Below are 22,205 nucleotides of genomic sequence, written 5' to 3' on the forward strand. Positions count from 1 at the left end.
AATATTTACAAGCTCATTTGTACTAGAGTTGGCTAGAAGTTTCCGGAAGTGGGCCAAGCTAGCACTCTTGGCCTTGTGTTGGCTCTCTAGCCCGAAATTGTGGGCAATTGGGCTAGCGAATTGGGCAGACCGTAACATAAGGGTGATTTTAGTAACGTTTTCAAAGAAGATATAGGACAAAGATCAAAACGAAAAATAAGAAATTTCCACACATGCATGCGTCTGACCAACAGAACATCGCTTGTGGCAAGGATCAATCAAAGAAATATAAACTTACAATTTTATAAATTAAGCATCAAAATGTTTGGCAAGTTTTAGATTTGTAGAATATTGGGAAAACAGACAAATAATCAATGAAGACATTGCAAGTTAGCAGATCAATTAAACAAAGGAAATAACTGATCAATTCTTTGTTCAATGGCCACAACAACAGATTAAATATATCTACAAGACTACATTAATCCTAATGGCATGGTAGCATCTCCATGCAACATTACATTAAAATTTCATCATCAATCAATTGCGATGATATGATATTAAAAACATTGACTTCATAATTTTATGTAATTTCCTATAAAAGATATAATTGATTTTGAGTTAGTTTAACATATAAAGAAAGAGGAATAAAGAAATGTTATCAATGCGGCATGTGATGAGTAATGATAGACAACAAATATTAATCATGCAATAATGAAATATGTATTTACAGAAAAATATTTGGCAATAAAATGATGCTATAAAAGTTTAATATTAGTTGCAAGAAAATAAATTGGCAAATAAGATTAACATATACATATGCAATGCTTCAAGTTTATTTTATCACTTCCCTAACCATTTTGTAACTACATATTGATTAGAAGTTCAATTAATTTCGACCAAAGACTCCAGAGCAAGTCGAAAAGAAAAAAAATTAGAAATGAAATAAGGCAAAATCAATAAAAGTATATTTTATAAAAGGAACAGATACATAATATAAATTTAGTTTTGAATTACGTAATTATTAATTTATATAGTAAGCGAGTCTTACAGAAAAATAAGAATTTTTTAAAAGAAATTTGCTGAAGGAAAGAGTTTAGTTTGGTTTAGCTTGTGAAGGCTCAAGTAATTGATGTTAGGAAATTGATGGGTGAAGCAGACACGCAGCTAAAGTGAAATTGGAAGAGAATAAAGAAGAAGCACAAAGAGGACACAAGAAAATTACGTGGTTCGGCTTTTAGCCTACATCCACGGGCAAAGACAAAAGGATAATTTTTCACTATATAGGGAGAATTTCAAGTAATTTGAGATAAATTCCTCACTACCCAAAACCCAATTTATTACACCCACACTCTCATATATAAATATTGAAAACAAATACTTATTTTTCTCTCTTTTATAAGCTATTGGATGCACTCCAAATGAGATGCAAAACTCATTTGCATGGCTCCATTTATATAGCCAATTGTTGGCTAACAAATTCCACAAATTAGGTTTGATAGCCACCTAACTCAACCACCTCCATTTCATTTTGTCCATAGTCGGCAATTACCAAATCAAAATGTCAATGACGGCACCCATTTTTCTTCATTTTTTTTTCTTCTTCCTCTTTTGTCTTCTTTCTTCTTTTCTTTGCCCTTTTTGGTGGAGCCTTGACAATTGAAAGCAATACAAGCGAAGGAAACATAAACTTCTAACTTTTACAAAGTATTCACTAAAATATTCGACAAGTTTGAGATTTTAAAAAATCTGGGAAAATAGACAAATAATAAAATCCCTGCAAGTTGGTAGTGCAAATAATCAGAGAAAAACAGAGCAAATATTTACCACATTATATATGTATGTATATATATAACGAATGTTGCGATTTCTGTTTGTAGAGCAAGTGAATCCAAACACAAACCAGAACAAAACGACGGCGTTTAGAGCAAGGGTTAAGATTCGTTATGAAGCCACGTGAGTAAGCTCGTGATCTCCGTAAGTAAAACGAGGCTCAGCCTTGCGTTATCTCTGTTTTCTCTGTGATTTTGTCTCTGATTCATTTCTTTCTTTCTTCTTAATTCTATTTCTTGGAAGTTTAAGTCTGGTTTGTCGAATATTGAGTTGATTCAGATTCGGTTCTGTGCTTGTCATTCAAGATATTGGGCAGAGTCTTCGGTTTGACGAGTTAATTAGATCGTCCAAAGCTCTACATTTTTTTTTTAAAACAAATTATAAAAGCTAATTTCATTGTTACCTCGCAAACTGCTGGGAAGCTAATTACAGAATTTCCCCTTACTCTTGAATGGTCCTGCAATTTGTATTCCTTTATGTGGGATTGGTTTTTTCTTTGAACAAAATTTCAAGGATAAGAAACCTTACCCATCGATTAACTGCGATATTTATCCAACCTCTGATTTTTCTTAATATTTCTCACTTGTTCATTTCATGGCACTTTTAGCCGCTACATTGGCATTTTCTGCCATTTGCTTTTGTTCATTGAAGTAAGTTAGCTTATGAAATTGCTTTTTAATAAATGTTCTTCAGAGGGATTGTGAAAAGGCCAAATCAACTGAGATGATCGGGTTTTCTAGATCAGCCATCTCTGTCCTCAACGGTGCTGAACAGTCAATTACTCAGACACCAAACTCTGACCTGATTCATATGGATGTAGACCAAAGCTTCTTGCCTGCACCATGTCTGGTCAAAGCTGCTATCTTTGAAAGTTTTGCAGGACAAAACATGTCTGAGTCAGATATTGACGTCACCCCTAGCGTAAGACATATATATCAAGAGCAATTTTGGTTTCTCAGTCGATTCAGATACAGAATTCACTTATGCAGGTTGCTCTCAATCTCTGTTTAATAGGCTAGTCCTCTGCTGTATCCTAGAAGGTGGACCATAATGCTTCCAATGGGAACTATGTTTCTGCTGCAAAATTTTTGAAAGCGAACATTGTGAATATCCCTACTGAATATGAAGTGGGCTTTAAGGTGACAGAGAAGACACTTGTGACAATACTCGAGACTGTAAAGAAGCCGTGGGTAAACATTTCTGGTCCAACCGTCAATCCAACTGGCTTGCTTTACATCAACAAAGAGATGTGTTTGTGCAAAATATGGGGCAAGAGTTGTGATTGATACTTCATTATCGGGATTGCAATTCAACTACGAGGGTTGGGGTGGCTGGAATCTGGAAGGCTGTTTATCGAAGCTGTATCGTCTGTCTCTCTGTCTCTCTGCTCGGAGGGCTGTCTCCGAAGATGCTTACTTACTGGAGCCCTCACATTTGGATTTCTGGTTCCAAACCAACGTCATTTAGTTGATGCATTTAGTAGCTTTCCGAGATTAAGAATATATTTTATGCTATTAAGAATACATTTTATGCTATTAAGAATACATTTTTGATAAATTAACCTCAACTCTAAATTTTAATTTAGAGAATGTCGAGAAGAGATTTGATTTTTCATATAAAAAAAATTAGAAATGAAATTAGTCAAAATAAATTACAAGAACAACAATAAGAATATATGTTGTAAAAGCCATAAATACATATAATATAAATTTAGTTTAAGATTAAGTAATTATTAATTTGTATAGTAAGAGGGTCTTGTAGGACAATAAGAAGTTTTTAAAAGAGATTTGCTAAGGAACAAGTTTAGTTTGTGAATGCCAAAGTAATTGAAAGCAATGCAATTGGAGGAAATATAAAGCAATCATCATAATATTTGACAATCTTGAGATTTTTAAAAAGTCGGGAAAATAGACAAATAATGAAAATAAAGTAAATAAACAAAGTAAAACAGGGCAAATATTTACCATTATACGTACATTTTTTATTTTTTATTTTTCCAAAAACGAATGTTGCCATTACTAATCTAGAATGTCAGCTATTGTATAGAAGCACACTCTAGGATATTTGCTGAATTTACTATAAATAGAGTTGAATTTAAATAGAGTTTACTATAAATAGAGTTTCCTCTCACTCTAGGATATTTGCTGTGGTCCTGCGATTTGTATTCTTTTATGTGAGATTGATTTTTTTTCTTTAAATAAAATTTTGGGAGATGGGAAATCTCATCTAATAAATACAAATTTTGAATTTTATTATTATTTAACCTAGATAATTAGGTAACTAAAGTGCATGCATAACTAGTGAGACCGTGCCTAGCTAAATATATGATTCTAATTTCGACTTTGATTTCAATTTTCGCTGAACATATATCTATTCCAAATAAAGAGTTAATGCACTTTTCACTTCTCTGCCAAGGAGGTCCTAGGGAAACTAACAACAGCAGAAAAACAAATAAAAAATCTGATACAGGCGTAGAATATACACAAATAAGTATATCTTGAGTTGCGTATATACACAAGTAATGTTCTGCGGATCTGTAGAAGCAATCTCAACCATCCAATGTTTTTTAAATTTTAATGAACATAGATTTTAAATGTTGGACAGTTTCGAAAAATAAACTTAGCAAAATGATATTATTAACAAATAAGGAGCACAAAGGTAATTAATCTTGGTGTGAAAATATTTTCATGGGACCAACAAAGTGTTGGCTCCACTGGCAATGGAGTCCCCTTAAGTGGGTTGATTGGGTTTGCTCCCCAGTTCGAGTCGTAGGGAAGTCGCCTTTGTTGGGAGAACCTGTGCCTCTCGGTTCGAGCAGGGACTTCTAGTCTGGGTTGTGGTACGGGCTTAAAGGTGTCTCCCACAGTTGGGGCCCTCCCCAGGATACCTCGTGGTCAAAACCAAAAAAAAAAAAAAATATTTTCATGGGTGTACTAAGAAAAAAAACAAAGATAATAGAAGGAAAGTTATTGAGAAGTATTTTGGTATTTACAAAAGTGTCATCGCCTTTTTTTTGGCTCATGAAGTTGACTGTTGTTTGTTGCTGCTGCATAATTGGCTTTGGGCTGCCATAGAGTGGTTGTGCTGGTGTTGGTAGGTTGGATTGGTTGCAACTTGTAAGATGTACACTTTTTGGCAGTGTGTCCTTGAATCCTGCAGAGTTGGCAAAAGCCAAGGTAGGGACGTTGCTGTCGATTCAAATTGTTGTTTTGAGATTGTCCTGGATTCTGATTGGTGTTGGTTGAACTTTGATTGGCATAGTTGTTACTATTGCGCCAGTTGTTATTGGTGCGAGTTGAAACATGAGCAGTGATGGGGAAGGCAGTTTGTGGTCTCGTGATGTTGAGCGTGGCTTCAAAGTTGAGGAGTTTCTCATGGAGTTCTTCAAAGGAGATTGGAGTATCTCTTGCTTGAACAACTCTGACTAACTTTTTGTAGTCATCACCAAGTGTCTCTAGGATCTCATCGATGAGGTCATCATTATCAAATGGTGACCCAAGTAGAGCTAACTCATCAGCTCGTGCCTTTACATTTTGCAGAAATTCAGTGATTGATTCAGGTCCTTCAGTCATTTGTTTGATTTGATTTTTGACTTGCTTGATTCGACCACGTGAGGGTTTGGCATATGTGTTGGCAAGTGTGGTCCAAGCTTCTTGTGATGTTTTGGTATTAGCAATAAACGGGATTATAGAGGGAGAGATTGATCCAATGATTGCATTTAAAATCAATTGGTCTTGTCGGATCCAGAGAGTATATGCAAGATTTGGGGATGTGCTGTTGTTGGCTATTACAGTTGTAGAAGGGCATGGTTTAGAGCCATCTATATATCCGAGGAGATCATAGCCAACGAAAAGTGTTTGGAACTGTAACTTCCAAGATAGGTAATTGGTGGTAGTTAATTTGAGAGGAGTTTGAGCTGCGACATTGATGGTGATGAGTGTGTTGTTGGAATCATTGGTGTTTCAGATAGTAGTGTTTGAATGATTGCTTGCCATTGCAAGAATTCAGTAGAAAGAGGGAGAAGAGAAAAGAAAAATGGAGAGCTTTAATGCCCTGATACCACAACAGAGTAAAGGATTTTGAGTGAATACTTTTCCATTGATTGTAAGACTTTATATACAGCAATATACATAACAACCTTGCCTATTTTAAGAGATTAGATAACAGAAAAATATATTTTACATTTGAATGAATTTGAGTGATAAACTAGATAGTTCCCATATATTAGGAGGAGAATCTGCAGACATATCTAATTTACTCATTCAAACTCAAAATCCTTTACTCTGTTATAATCTGGGTCTTTTAATTATCATCTAACTAATGCATGTGCACTAGTTTCATTTATGTCTATCACTGAAGAGTAATGTTGCTTGGTTGAATAGTGTCATATTACATCACAAAATTAAACTCACTCGATTTTCATTGCCACATGTAGCTCAAAAGTGCATGAACATTGACCATTCATCTAACTTATACTAATTAATCAATACGAATATCAGTTCTTAGTACCCGGCAACATCCGTCCATTAGAGTGAAACTCCCAATGATTTCATCTACACAAAATAAATATCGTATGTACTTTGAATATGAAGTTTCAGCACCTGAGAAAGCTAGCCATTACTTACATATTGCAGCCATCCACCCCAACAAGAAATCCATTAATCTACGGTTAATTTGACACAAGGTATGATTTTGCAATGGCCAATTGTATATAGTCGTATGGTATTTCCATATTATAAATGCTCCTAATGAAAATGAAGCAAATACATAATACTACTACTATGACAAAATTTTCATGATTGCCAACTGTCAATACCAGCTACCTCTTATACGTGCCTTATTGAGCATGGAAACACCTTATATTATAATTTCCGTTCACCATAGAATAAGTTCAGGGCCATTAATTCAACAATTACCAAACCAATATCCCAACAATGGTTTGATTATTAATCTCAGCAATAAAAGTTCCGCAATATAAATTTCATTCTCTTATGCTGAGTTGCTTATTGAGATGATGAATACTCAAGGGTTCTTCCTCGAGAAATTTCAGCAGACACCTGATTCATTCTATCAAATATTAGCATCACTAATCACTAAATGATATAAGATAGTTCTGTTTTGAAAAATCAATATAAATCAATTAACTTAGATTTTCTTAGTCTTGGAGCACAATGCGTGATGATTTGATGAGAAATATTAATATGCATGCATCCCCCTGCGTTCGTTAGAGCTGCTTGACACTTTCTTCTTTCTTTCTTTTGGGTACTGTTTTATATTTTTAATCAATCAGATTGAGCTGCATGTTTGCTTTTAGTCCAAACTGAAATCAGACATTAAGTATTTTTGCTAGAATGAATGCAACCAAGATTCTATGGGATATGTATGAAGATGATGTAATAAAGTGCTTTTGATAAATTTCCCTGGTCGGTTTACTTCACTAACCTCAACAAGCAAATTCTCCCAATGACCCTCAAACTCTTGTGCACAATTAAAATAATTTCAATTTTATATATACAAAAATAAGAAACTCTCAAATATACTATTTGATAATCACAAAAATAACAATTCACTCCAGTAAATCATATTACATTCTATATTGCAATTCTTTTTAAATTTAATTTAATATTTTATATTAAATAAAATAAAATAAATAATATTATTATATTTAACTAAATAATAATTTGCATTAATCATAAGTTAAAATTACTTAAAAATAATATTATTATATTAATAGAGAATTAATAAAAATTACTATATGCTATCTTTATTTAATAATATAATATTATTATATTTATTTTAAAAATAATGGTACCATATTTATTTAATATTAATAATTAATAATAATAAATAGTTTATTCTAAGAAAATATTAATTTTGCACTAAATAATATTATATAAATAAATAATAAATTTAATATAATTATATTAAATAAAATAAAATAATGTTTCATTTTATATTTACCCTTCTTTTTATTAAATTTACTATAATTATATTTAACAAATATTTAAATAATATTATTATATTTAACTAAATAATAATTGGGTTTGACTCTAAGTTTAATTTACTTAAAAATAATATTATTATATTAATAGAGAATTAATAATATTACTATATACCATCTTTATTTGAAAATATAATATTATTATATTTATTTAAAAATAATAGTATTATATTTATTTAATATTAATAATTAATACTAATAAATAATTTATTCTAAGAAAATATTAATTTCATACTATGTTAATAGTAAAAATATTTCATTTATATTGCCCTTATCAACAATTTTTAATTTATATAATTAAAATTAAAATTAATAAAAAATTGTGATGTTCATAATTAAGAATATTAATAGTTATTATAAATTTACAAATATAATAAAATAAATGTTTATTCATTAAAATATATTTTTTATTAACTTTGTAATTAAAAACTATAATTCTTTAAAATAAAGATAAAATTGTAATTTGAAACTATTTACTCCCAATCCAAGACAAAATAAACACATAAATTGAATTCTGATCTTCATTTCATGCTTCCATTCCAGTGCAAATAAACAATCTACTCTCAATCCCACTCCACACTCCCACTCCTGAGGATTCCCACTCTAATCTAAAAAGTAAACGCAACCTAAGTGTAAACAGTTCCACTTTAGATATATATAATGATGATGAAATTTTGTTTTCTCTGAACAATCATTGTAGTGTTTTATAATGAGTAATTGGCTCAATATTAATACAAAACTATTTTAACATGTGACATATTCTATCGTAGTGCGCTTCAATACAGACTTTTAACTCAAATAGAAAAGTTTCCATTTTCCTGCAGAGCATTCTGCAAAATGTTTCTTCAAATCTTTCTTCAAGAATTAATTTTACGAATCTTTTTTACTTGAAATCTTAGAAAAGAAAAATTAACCAGATTAGATTAGAGATATACATAAATTTGGTACCCGTTTAAAACGCGAGTATGATTAATTTAATAAGAGAGAACAAGAATTGAGAGTGTCCCAAAGAGAGAAAATTAGATTATAAAAATCTGCATGCATGCAGGCATATCATATGTTAATATTAATTTTTTGTTGCTGAAAATTAATTAATTAATTCCACTCCTTCCTTTTTTTTTAATTTTGTGTCGTGCACCACATTGGGCACTTCGGAATTACGTTGCATCTGTTAATTCAAAGAAATAGAACTTTTGTGTCAATCAAACTTACTTCATTAATATTCTTCAGCATTATGGTTAATGGCTTAGCAAATACATGAGTAAGGGTCACCCAAAATAAAACACCTTCTCTTGTATTAACCTTTGCTAGCCGTCGAAGTTAAAAAAATTTTTGAACAAGTAAAAGCAGTTCCAACTCAAAATCAATAGTACGCAATTGGGTTGTTTTAAATATTTCTGAATTTCAGTCTAAGTTGAATTGTTTAATTGTGTATGCACAAACTAGCTTTATCACTTCTTTTATATTGATACCCATAAATTTCAACCTTATTTTATGTTGATGCACAATCTAACTTAACAAAAAGAATATTCAAATTGTCTCAAAATGTTTTAAAAAAAAAATCATATACAGTAGTTAATTTTTCTTCTTCTTCACTCCTGTATCCAGCTCCATTCCCCTTTTTTTTTTGCCGTTATGCTGCTCAGCTGTTAGGTTTTAATTACGCTAATCTAACGGTTGGGATTTGTAAATGAATAATGAAGTGATGTTCGGCTACTATCTGAGCCCATTGCATCAAATTGGTTTTGTGATTTTTTTCTCTTTGTTCTCTGTAACGCATGAGTAGTTCTGAAAATAACGAGAGAGAGAAAGTATCATCTTATTCCTTGTTAGTTTCTCCGTGTGAGCTCTGTAAAATTACTTTGAATCATAAATAAAACTCATTTTGGTCGATTCTCCCTTGGATGTAAGTTGTGCCTCATTGCACAGTTGAACCACGTAAACAGTGCTGGTTTCTGTGTGTGATTGTTTGTTAATCTTGCTTATTTCTTTTTTCCTAATGGCTGAAATCTTGCTTTAAGTTCTCAAGTCATCTATTGAGTTCATCGAGGTCATTCAATTGTTCATATGTAGCTGGTTTGATCTTGAACAGGGTCTTGGGCAGTGTTTTGATGGCTTGATTAGCGGCTATCTTGACAGTACAATTGGTATCAGAACTAGTTCTTCAGATCAAGATCCAAGTATGGCTACATCAAAGATTGATCTCGAGAAGTTCAATGGAAAGAATGACTTTAATATACAAAACTTGTATCTAATGGCTTACATTTGGAGATGATGTAATAAAGTGCTTTTGATAAATTCGCCTCGTCGGTTTACTACTTCACTAACCATTAATCAGCAAATCCTCCTAGTGACCCTCAAACTCTTCTACGCAATTATAATAATTTCAGTTTTATATATACAAAAATAAACAGCTCTCAAATATGTTATTTGATAATGACAAACACAACAACTCACTCCAATAAATCTCGTAATAAATACATGGTCTCTATATTGCAAGTCTTTTTAGGACTCATTCAAAAAGAAAACTTAGGGAATGGCATTGCAAGAATATGGAATCAGAATAACAGTGATACAAAGAGAAAAAAAAGGGATGGTCTGATTGCTTTGTTTGCAAAATTATTGGTGCGGGGGTCTACTTCTTTTTGTTTCACTTTATCAATTAATTAGCGAAGCAAACATGTAATCATTTGAAAAAGGATCACTAGCACCAGCTTAGACATATTAATTTAGATGAAAATGTAGCGTTATTAAGTTATGAATTCATTAACTTGAGGTATTAATATTTACTAATGATGATGATTAATTTATTTAACTTGTCATAGTCTTCAATTAAGAATGAAGTGCAATCAATTTAGAATGAATGCAATCAATTTATGGAATATATATATATATATATATATATTTACTTTTTAAGATTTTAATTCTTAGGATTTCATTTTGCTCAGTTTCGATTATTGATGTTGTTGAAGAGGGCAATAAAAGCTAGTTAAATTTCATCAAAGGCTTGTATCTCATCTCACAAATTGGCAATGTAGACACTGCTGTCTTTGCATCTCAGGGAAGGATTAGGCTTGGCTGTGTCATTCACAAATCAGATGGTGGATTTTTGGCTGCAAGATGTGTTGGCAGGTTTGGAACATTTGGTCCGAGGGAGGCTGAAGCTCTTGGTATCCGGGAGGCTCTTAGCTGGCTAAAGGAGTACCAGCTTCCATGTGTTATTGTTGAGATGAACTGCCTTCAAGTTTTTCAAACTCCGACAGAGGGTTTTTATGGACCCAATGGCTTTGACCTCATCATTGAGGATTGCAGAGAGTTATCTCGAGCTATAGGAGAAGTGAAATTCTCGTTTGTTCGTAGATCTGCGAATGTTGCTGCTCACTCTGTTCTGAGGGCAGGATATTCTATGACAGATTCTCGAGTGTGGAGTTTTGTTCCACCTCCATGGTTGCTAAATAATTTGTAATTCGATTTTTGCTTAATGAAATTCCTTTCAAAAAAAAATAATAATAAGGACGATTCAATATAAGTAAATAGGACAATAATACTTTTGACATTCATGTAGAGCGCACACATTCATGTAAAATTCTTAAACCTTAATGTATAGAACACTCTTCATCAAAATTCATTTAAAAGCCTATTTCTTTGACTTAGATTTCGAGGAGGTTCTATGAGAATAACCAACTGCTGAAAAACAAATAAAAAAACCAAATACATGTGTAGAATATTCTCATTAAATTTTAATTTTTTGCACAAACATGGCCTGCATATATACACAAATAACTGCTCTACGAATATGTAGAAGCAATCTCAATTGTCCAATTTTTTTTTTTCAAATTTTAACGAATATAAATTTTTTATGTTGGATAACTATGGAAAATAAGATTAGGAAAATGATATTATCAACAAATAGGGAAAGCAAAGGCGGTTAATATTGGTGCGACGAATATTTTTATGGGTGTACTAAGAAAAATAAAGATAATAAAAGGAATGCTATTGGTAACATCAATAGCATTCTTTCATATGATGCACAAATTACCTTTATCACTTCTTTCATATAAATACTCATAAATTTTACCTAAATTATCAAAAAAAAAAGAAGAAAAAAATCATATAGTTAATTTTTCTTCTTCTTTACTCCATTATTCAATAGGAGTATAATAAACTAGGAGAAAAGAGAAATTAAGGAGAAAATTAGGGTGATTACTGCAATGAAAAGAACTCAGGCAAGTGCTTATTTCAGATACATGCGTGGCATTCATTAATTTGACCAAAAATAAATGAATTTATTTGTATTTTAATCAAAATTGAGGGACATCAACAAAATTTTTCCACTCCAGGTATTTATCATTTTCTCGTTAAGAAAAAAAAATTGCATAAAATTAAGAAACCAGTAGTCACTGAACGGGAGAAACAGAGTGAAGAAGAAACCCTAGCAACAATCCTAGAAGAAGAAGAATATGATGATGAAGATACGGCCATGCCCAACGTTAAGCACAACCCTAAAACAAAAACAAAAGACAACTCTTTGGACCCGAGCGATGCCTCTGACTCCGACTCGGATTCTAACTCAGAAGACGAAGCAAAACAGAACATTGAGCTTCAAAACTAGAGTATCAGCTGTCCAATGAACCTTCCAATTACGACACCCATGTTCAAGTAACTTCAATTCGCATACTTATTCAGTGATTTTGTGGATACTCATTTGCTTGTTGTTTCTTAATTGGGTTGCGATAAAAATGGCTTTTTTTTCTTCAGTATATAAAGGTTTTGAGAAAACTGGGTGAGATAGAGAAGCTGAGACAAGCTAGGGAAGCGATGAAAGAGATTTTTTCCATTGACTCCTGCTAGGTGGCAAGAATGGGCGAGAGATGAAGCCTCTATTTCAACTGGGTATCTGTCATTTCCTTTTTGCAGTGGTTTTCGATTTTTTGAACAAATATTTTTTTCGCTTAGAGATATAGATGTTTATGTTCATTATTTGCTAATGTAAAAAGGAACAAAACCTGCTTAAAAGGTATTAAAGAAAGAAAAAGAGAACCAATTTGAAGAAGGGGATACTTATAGTGGGAGTTCTATTCTTTGGGGTTTAATTGATGGGAGAAGAAACACCTTTATATGTTTACAGAATTAGACATTCGATCGTTGAGTTAGTTGAGGAAGATATTTAATCACAATGTATGATGTTGTTTGTGTTGGCCTCAGCTAATTGTTAAGATTTCATACTTTCATTCAACAATGCAATAGACTTTGGTTGGGTCCACCTTAGTTGGGTGTTCTGAGGAACCAATGAGTGTCTTGAGAAAACTTGGGTGGAGTGTGGATCATTTTCAGGATTCAGTTTCCAAGAAAGCAAAAACGAAGTCGGAGTCGTAGTTTAAATTAATTTATGTTTTTGTCTTTTTCTGTGAGCCCAGTGAGCTTTTGTTTTCACTTTGTTCTCTTTTGCTTCTTTCCCTCCTTTTCCTGTTGTTTCTTGACAATCAAGCAGATCAGGATTAAGTGTTTACTTTTGGTGTAATTATTCACCCTAACTCGAATAATACATAGTTTTAGTGCTATCAAAATAGGAAGTGAATTAATATCTGAAGCTAACTTGGGAGTGGAATGTGTGTTAGTAAAAATATGCTATTATGGTAGATAGAATTTGCATTTTAGGTAAGACAAATAATTACCGCTGTTAATTTATTTCAATAAGTTCGTACATCATTCGATAATAAGTCGAAGATTTTAATGGTTTTGTTTCCTGAAAATTTGTCATCAGTGCATGGACAAAGTTCAATGGATGAACTTCTCTTAGTTAATTCGAGTTCTGTAAGAAACACTAATCTTGCTCTGTACTTTGGAGTATTTTAATAATTGATGTTAAGATTTGCTAATGTGAAAAGGAAGAAAACCTGCTTAAAGGTATTAAAGAAAGATAAAGAGAACCAATTTGGAGAAGGGAATCCTTATAGTGGGAGTTCTATTCTTTGGGGTTTAATTGATGGGAGAAGAAACAGCTTATATGTTTACAGACATAGACATTTGATTGCTGAGTTAGCTGAGGAAGATAATTATTCACAATGTGATGGGTGTCGAAGCCAACAAAAATAAATTCCTACTCTAAATAAATTGTGTATAGTGATTGAGCAGGGTCGTGTCCACAGAGATCGGTAATTATTTAAATCCTTTTGAAACGTAAAACGTAAAATGGGGGAATTGTTGACAATAATAAAAATCAAATTAAAATAACAAGAATGCAAATTAAAGTTTTAATTCAAATTGGAGAAAGCTCTGGTTGAAGGAATTAACTCAGCTTGATTCGACTACTGATCATTGATTCAAATATATATTATTATTACTTATGAATAGACCGGTTATAGCTACTGAGACCCTCTAATAGCCAATCTCTCCTTAATTAGTTGATAACCAAGGTACGACCGTTGGATATTTCCCTAATCAATAGACAACCCTAGATACGATCATAGGATTTAATCAATTGACAGCCTGAAAAACCAGAGAGACCCAAATCCTAATCAACACATATGATGATTCATTTAAATTAGATTGTTTATTCTCACAACACAACTCTCTGCTATGTTATTTGTCACAAACATTAAATTCTTCATACGATGAATCCTTTAATTGACAATAGATTAAGTTGATAATTAAATAGTGGCCAATTACCTAATTAACAAATATAATCATAAAACTAATTCAGAGAATAAACAAATACCCAAAAAGTAATAAAACAATTAAAGCATAAGAAAGATCTCACAGTAGTGATGAATCAAAGCTTCGTTATCCTTCAACCAGAAAAATAGGTTTAGCTCTTCATAGAGAGAAGAGAAAAATTAGATCTAGGGTTTCTTTCTTTTTCTCCAATCCAAAATTCCCTCTTTTTCACAATAGATTCCTCCCTTAAATACTTTCTCTCTCTTCTCTTTTAGAATTCTATTTAAAATAAAATCCTAATATCTGAAATATTAAATTCGTAATTACAAAAATAACCAAAAATACAAAACACGTTAAACTAAAAACTGCAGGTCCGCAGTTGACAGCACGCGCCCACGCCTTATCAACAAAGTTCTTCTGACGCTCATAATTTCTCCAAGAGAACAATCATCCTTAAACATCATCTTATAGCTCAATTTTATCATCAATCAATAGAATTGCACCTACAAAAGTAAAACACAAGTAAATCACTATTATTAAGTGCAAAACATTGATATTAAGGGAAGTAAATAATGCAAAACTAGTGCATAAATTGCACTCTAACAAATTCCCCCACACCAAGATGATGCTTGTCCTCAAGCATATAACTCAAGACTAATCTCAAATCTCCACTAAATTCTCATCTCAACTCATCCAAAAACAATTTTAAGCAAGCATACCTCAAGAAATTAAGTCGATCAACATTCGAGAGACAAGGATTTTTAAAGCATAGAATCTCATAAGATAGAATAAGAACATTCAACGACCAAGAAGATCCATTCAAAATTCAAGTGCAACAAGATTTAATAACCCTCTCAATGACTTCACTCCATGCACTCAAAGTGTTTAGGGTATCATTTATGCACTCAAATCAAATCAAAGAATGCTATTACCATAAGCTTGCTCATATATCACATCTCAATCCACAAAACATGAATAAAATGCAAAAATCTAAGGGTCTTAAAAGGGTTGTAATGGGGTTAAATAGGTTAAATGAAAAAGAAAGGTCTATGAAAGAAAAAAAGATCAAAATGAGAAGAATGAACTCATTGAATGAACTTATGATATCAAAATGCTTATTTCTACTCAAGTCACCACGAATGTAAACATTTTTTTTTCTTCTTTTTCTCTTTTTTTTTGATTTTTTTTTTTTGATTTTTCTTTTTCTATTTTTTTTTCTCTTTTTCCTTTTTTTTTTTTTGAATCAAACAAAAGAAATGAACCTTGCACAATTTAATTCAAGCATAATGCTTGTTGATCTAATTGAGAAACTTTAATACAAGGTAGAAAGAGCAACAAAATATATACAAAATATATCCACACAATGAGTCCAAAAATCTCCTTAAATTGAGGCTCAAAAAGAAGAAAAATGGTTAAGTAGACGGAGAGAATTAGATGGGTAATGGTTAAGGCTCAAACAAAGATAGTAAATCAAGGTCTTCGGGTAGAGAAAAAAAAAAGAAAATGCAAGAATAGAAAAATGGTAAATGGTTTGCCCTTATCATTTTAATGAAAAAAATCCCGTAATGTGGCTTCAACATGCATAACAAAGCAAGTTCTAGAATAAACAAACTAAGATTGATATTCACATAATAAAAATAATTAGAGCAAAGTGGTTGCTCATAGGCTCAAATCCTCACAAGGTTGGTAAATTTGCCATCAAATCATGTACACTCTTCAAATGAATCAACCATCAATAGTGGTGTAGAATGGGAAGAAGGTATGAGTGAAGGAAAGGTAAAAATGATAAGAAGTGAGAAAGATGTATGTAGTAATATGAAAAGTGAAAGATAAAATGTGAGTGATGAGAGAGTATGATAGAATAAAAATAGATGTAAATAATTTGAGATAGATGGGAAAAAAGTAATGAGAAAGAAAAGAAAAGAAAAATAATAATATATGAAGCATACTAACTCCAAAATCATTTAAGGATGAGTAGAATGAAAATAGATGAGTAGAGTGAAAATAATAATTCCAGGCATCAATAATGCAAAAATCCCTCCCCCACACCAATAACTTACATTGTCCCCAATGTAAGATAATCAAAGCTCACATAAAAATTAAAGCGTAAGGATAAAAGATTAAAGGCAAAAACTTCCCTGAATTGTGAGCTTTGATCCTCATAACGTCTATGGGCTTGGCGGGAATGGTGGGATAAATCCCACACTCTTGAAGTATGCGGCCAAATTATGCTCCATCTTGTCACGGATTTCGATTCACGCGGCTGGAATGTAGGTCGTAGGCTGGTTGCGGACTATTGCTGCTCGACTGGAGCTTGCTACGCGGCTTGGGGCTGGTTGCGCACTGCTGGTTGCGTGCAGGATGCTGTCTGCGTGGCTGCGTTGCGCGCGAGAGCTGCTGCGTGGCTGTGTTGCTGCGGGACTGTTGCGCGCGAGAGCTGGTTCTGAGTTGCGTTGCGGGGCGTGCTCGTTGCTGGTGCTTGCGTTGCGCGCGACTGATGCTGCATTCTCCGGCTGGCTGGTTTGCTGCTGGCGTGCTGCAAACGGCTGGAGAAGAAAACAATTTCTGGAAAATTAGGGATTTTGTGAACAATAAATTTTTTTTTTTTTAACAATGATTTTTTTTTTGATTTTTTTTAAATATATATATATATATATATATATATATATATATATATATATAAAAGAAAGAACAAAAGAAATAAATAAATAAAATAAAATGAAATAAAATCAATTAAAATTAAATTTTTTTTTTTTTTTTTTTTAGTGATGAATCACTTTGAGACACTAAAAATTTCAGAAGTACTTTTCTAATAAGCACGTGGGCACGCCTTAAAACTATTTTACTTTAAAAATTACAGAAGTACTTATTAGTTAAGACGTGGGCACGCCTTATCAAAAATTTTCTTCTGACCAAAATAAGCAAACACATTATTTAAAAAAATTTGAATCAAAATTAAAAGAAGATATAACAAAAACCAAAATAAATAAATCACTTGGGTTGCCTCCCAAAAAGCGCCTTTGTTTTATGTCTTTGGCTAGACACATTTATGCATCAATCTCCATAATTTGGACTTTCGAGAGCCACATCCTCCACAATATTCACCGAAAAACCTTCATAAAAAGGTTTTAAGCGATGACCATTAACCTTAAGAACTCTGTCAGAGGTCGGGCTCCGAATCTCAACTGCACCATGAGGAAAAACATTAGTAACAATAAAAGGTCCAACCCAACAAGAACGTAATTTACCCGGAAAAAGTTTAAGTTTAGAATGAAAAAGAAGAACTTTTTGACCAACAGAGAACTCCTTTCTCAAAATCATTCTATCATGAAATGTCTTCGTCTTTTCCTTGTAAAAAATTTCCTGCGCTATAAGGTTAATAACATCCACAGAAAATACCGAATGTTCCTCACTAGGATATTTCATGGCATCATTCATATTGAATTCTATAACCTCTCCATCAAACTCCATAGTGAGAGTCCCTTTATGTATATCCATTTTAGTCCTAGCAGTCTTAAGAAAAGGTCTTCCTAGTAAAATTGGGACAGAATTAGAGGAGTTATCATCTTCCATATCAAGTACATAAAAATCAGCAGGAAAAACCAACTCATTAACTTGTACTAAGACATCTTCTAATACCCCATCAGGATATGCATTAGACCTGTCAGCTAGTTGAATTATCACACCAGTTTCTTTTAATGGACCAATATTCAAAGATGAATAAATGGAACGAGGCATGACATTAATAGAAGCTCCTAGATCTAACATAGCCTTTTCAACTCTAACACTACCAATTTTACAAGGGATAGTAAACATACCTGGATCCTTGCACTTAGGAGGTAGTTTCTTTTGGAGAACTGCTGAAACATTCTCCCCCATGTGAACTTTTTCATCTCCTCTTAATTTTCTTTTGGAGGTGCACAGTTCCTTAAGGACTTTAGCATATCGAGGTATTTGTTTTATAGCATCTAATAAAGGAATATTTACCTCAACCTTGCGAAATGTCTCAAGGATGTCTTTCTCTTGTTCCTCCTTCTTGGATTTTGTAAACCGGCTTGGAAAAGGAGGAGGTATCACAATAGGTAGGGGTTTCGCTCTGGTGGGTTGTGCATCTTGAGATTTAGGCATCAATTCATTCTTCTCAAGCTCATCCTCTACATGCTTTGTCACTTTCTTACTAGGCTCTTGCAACTCCGTCCCACTTCTAACGATGACAGCACTAACGTTTTGCTTTGGATTCACCTCAGATTGTGAAGGCAATCTCCCTAATACTTGAGACTCCAGACGGCTCACTGTAGTCGCCAATTGACTCATTTGGTTCTCCAAGTTCTGAATGCTTACTGTAGTTGCCTGCTGAAATTGTTGAGTGTTAGTTGCAAGTGATTTAACAATTTCTTCAAGAGATATACCTGACTTAGAGTTTGACTGTGGAGGTGTTGGTTGTCTTGGTGGATGCTGTTGTGGGAATCCTGGCGGCCTAACGCCATAGCTGAAGTTCGGATGATCCTTCCATCCCGGATTGTATGTTTGTGCATAAGGATCATACCTCCTCTGAGGCATGCCTGGAAATCCTCCAACTGCATTGGCTTGTTCAACGGGTTCTTCTTGAAGTGTAGGACACATATCAGTTGAATGACCCATATTGTAACAAATACCACAAGTCTTCACCTGTTGCACATTACCTACAACAAACTTTTCCACAAGAGAAGTGAGTTTATCTAAACGTTGTTCAACAGAAGAAATATTTACCTCATTCACATTCCTTAAGGTGGCATCTTGTCTGCTGCCAAATTGTTGTGCATTGGCAGCCATATTTGATATCAACTCCCTTGCTTGAGTAGGAGTCTTGTTCACCAACACACCTCCACTAGCAGCATCTATCATACTCCTAGCAATCAATGATAGTCCTTCGTAAAAATATTGAATAAGAAGTTGATCAGAAATCTGATGCTGAGGACAACTGGCACACAATTGTTTGAATCGCTCCCAATACTCATACAAAGTCTCCCCAGGAAGTTGTCTGATCCCACAAATATCTTTTCTGATGTTGGCAGCTCTTGAAGCAGGAAAGTACTTCTCGAGGAACTGCTTCTTCAAACCATTCCACGTTGTAATCGATCCAGGAGGCAAGTAGTACAACCAATCTTTAGCTAGCCCATCTACAGAGAACGGAAAAGCACGCAGCTTAATCTGCTCTTCAGTCACGCCTTGTGGCCTCATACTTGAGCACACAACATGAAACTCCTTAAGATGTTTATGAGGATCTTCACCTGCAAAACCATGAAACTTGGGTAATAAGTGAATAAGACCAGACTTTAATTCAAAATTTACCTCCAAGTCTACATATTCCTTCAACCAGAAAAATAGGTTTAGCTCTTCATAGAGAGAAGAGAAAAATTAGATCTAGGGTTTCTTTCTTTTTCTCCAATCCAAAATTCCCTCTTTTTCACAATAGATTCCTCCCTTAAATACTTTCTCTCTCTTCTCTTTTAGAATTCTATTTAAAATAAAATCCTAATATCTGAAATATTAAATTCGTAATTACAAAAATAACCAAAAATACAAAACACGTTAAACTAAAAACTGCAGGTCCGCAGTTGACAGCACGCGCCCACGCCTTATCAACAAAGTTCTTCTGACGCTCATAATTTCTCCAAGAGAACAATCATCCTTAAACATCATCTTATAGCTCAATTTTATCATCAATCAATAGAATTGCACCTACAAAAGTAAAACACAAGTAAATCACTATTATTAAGTGCAAAACATTGATATTAAGGGAAGTAAATAATGCAAAACTAGTGCATAAATTGCACTCTAACACAATGTTTGATGTTGTTTCTGTTGGCCTCAGCTAATTGTTAAGATTTCATACTTTTTTCTGGTTTTTCATAACCGTGACCTAAAACTTAATGTATACTTTGATAATTACATAATCGGCTTCTTGCTTATATTTGGCTTTAATTTGTAGACCTGAGGCTCTTTTGGGAGTTGGGAAGATTTACGAAAGAGGAGTTTCTGATTAGCTGGTTTGTTCTCTTTATGCCTACAGAATTTGAGTTCACTGGATTCACCTTGTTTTGATTTACTACCAAGAGGTGTTAACAGTTCATCATGCACAAAAAGAGGTGGGGAAAAAAAGAAATCTTCTTGCTAGATACATAAATTTAATAGTTGAATCATTTTCAACCAAAGAAATGTGCTGAAGAGCAGCATTTTCGTTTATATCAAAGTTCAATTGCATCTTATATCATCTGTTTCCATCTCCTTTGTGGTAAATAAAGTCCTTGATGATGACAATAAGAATCACAGAAGAAGTTGTTAATTTCATATCTGGAGATTTTCATCATAGTAGTTCATTGAAAGTGAAGACAGCTGAGTATTGCTTTTTCTGATGCAGTCTGTCCCTCTTTGGTGTGTTTATTTGAAATTTGCGCAAGAATATGATCCATCTATACGAGAATGTGCCTAATAAAATATCACAAAGGTGCCTAATACAGTGAAATTAACATATTCAGCTCATGAGATTGCCATTATATATATTGAAAAAGAAATTAATATAAGAAACTGAAAATTAATTGACACTGGATCAAATTGGATTGTTAGTTGTTAATTATGATGGCAATATAATCTTGGTCTTTTAATTATCATCTAGGTAATGCATGTGCACTTTCATTTGTGAGAGAGAAAATATTTGACAATCACGAAAACAACAACAATTCACTCCCATAAACAACATAATAGATACATGGTCTATATTGCAAGTCTTTTTATGATTTTAATTAAAAGAGAAAATGCAAAGGACATATTATATATAATTGAATGTTCTCCTTGATAATTGGTCAAAATAACACCAATCTGGCTAACTAATACAATCATCATAATTATCCGATTTTCATTTTAATTATGTCCAATCATGCTAATTTAATAAAGAACACGGAATACATGAGTATTTATATGTTCAACAACTTTGGCTGAGTATGAAAAATATAAAAGCTGCATTTTTGCTTTGTGTTACTGTAGGACATGACCATATTATGTTGCATTTGTCAGAAAACTGAAAATTATCGAAAAGGATCCTAAAAGAGATGTGTTGAATTGTGAGCTTAAAAATGAGTTTTAGAAGTTTCTGACATGTCGGTTTGTATCCTTGATTGTGCATGCCCTGTTGGTTTCTGGATGAAACAGGAGAATATGACATCTGTGTATTGTCTTTTACTTGCAGTAAGTGAATCACATGTTCTTCACATGATTTGACATACTTAATACGGATTTAGCAGTTGTTTTGGTCACTTATTGACTGACCGTTGTAAGGCGGGAAAATTCTGGGTTTCTTACAACAAACCCAGAAGGCAGCTGGTGAGTGGGAGATGTTTCTAGCTTCTTCATGATCTGTATATATAGTCTTAGAGGCTATAGTTGAGCCATATGAAAAGCTTGTAACTCCTTAATGTTTGTAGCTTGTTCTTGGTAATTGCTTTGACGAGGGAAGTGAGCTAAAATGATATCAACTTTTATTTATGGACAGGTTAAGAAAATTTTTGAGTTCCTGAAAAATGGCTTCCATGAGATCAGCAGTTCTTTGGATTTATCTTTCGAATATGATTTGGTTGCTGATGAGAAAATTCCATTCCTAGCTTATCTTGCCAGTGTTCTAAAGGAGCATTCCTTTTTCCCATATGAGCCACCAGCTGGAAGCAAAAGATTCAGGAATCTGATTGCTGACTTCATGAAAATG

The 22,205-nt window shown here is 33.1% G+C and overlaps 1 protein-coding gene, 2 long non-coding RNA genes and 1 other non-coding gene across 5 annotated transcripts in view; 3 read left to right on the forward strand and 1 right to left on the reverse strand.

Annotated features, from left to right (window-relative positions):
* Positions 1–22,205, reverse strand: part of LOC112497238 (putative disease resistance RPP13-like protein 1) — an 82,000-nt gene that overhangs the window by 51,041 nt on the left and 8,754 nt on the right. The gene's annotated exons all lie outside the window — the stretch shown is intronic.
* The window catches only part of LOC127902573 (uncharacterized), a 78,359-nt gene that overhangs the window by 50,370 nt on the left and 5,784 nt on the right, over positions 1–22,205 (forward strand). The window lies entirely within an intron of this gene.
* Positions 12,177–20,537, forward strand: LOC112496449 (uncharacterized). The gene is made up of 3 exons (XR_008054990.1): positions 12,177–12,469; positions 12,569–12,703; positions 20,439–20,537. It is a non-coding gene; the product is annotated as an uncharacterized LOC112496449 (long non-coding RNA).
* On the forward strand, positions 19,410–19,516 carry LOC112496325 (small nucleolar RNA R71). The gene has a single exon (XR_003062860.1). It is a non-coding gene; the product is annotated as a small nucleolar RNA R71 (small nucleolar RNA).

The sequence above is a fragment of the Citrus sinensis genome, chromosome 5, assembly GCF_022201045.2.
Source record: "Citrus sinensis cultivar Valencia sweet orange chromosome 5, DVS_A1.0, whole genome shotgun sequence".
Taxonomy (NCBI): domain Eukaryota; kingdom Viridiplantae; phylum Streptophyta; class Magnoliopsida; order Sapindales; family Rutaceae; genus Citrus; species Citrus sinensis.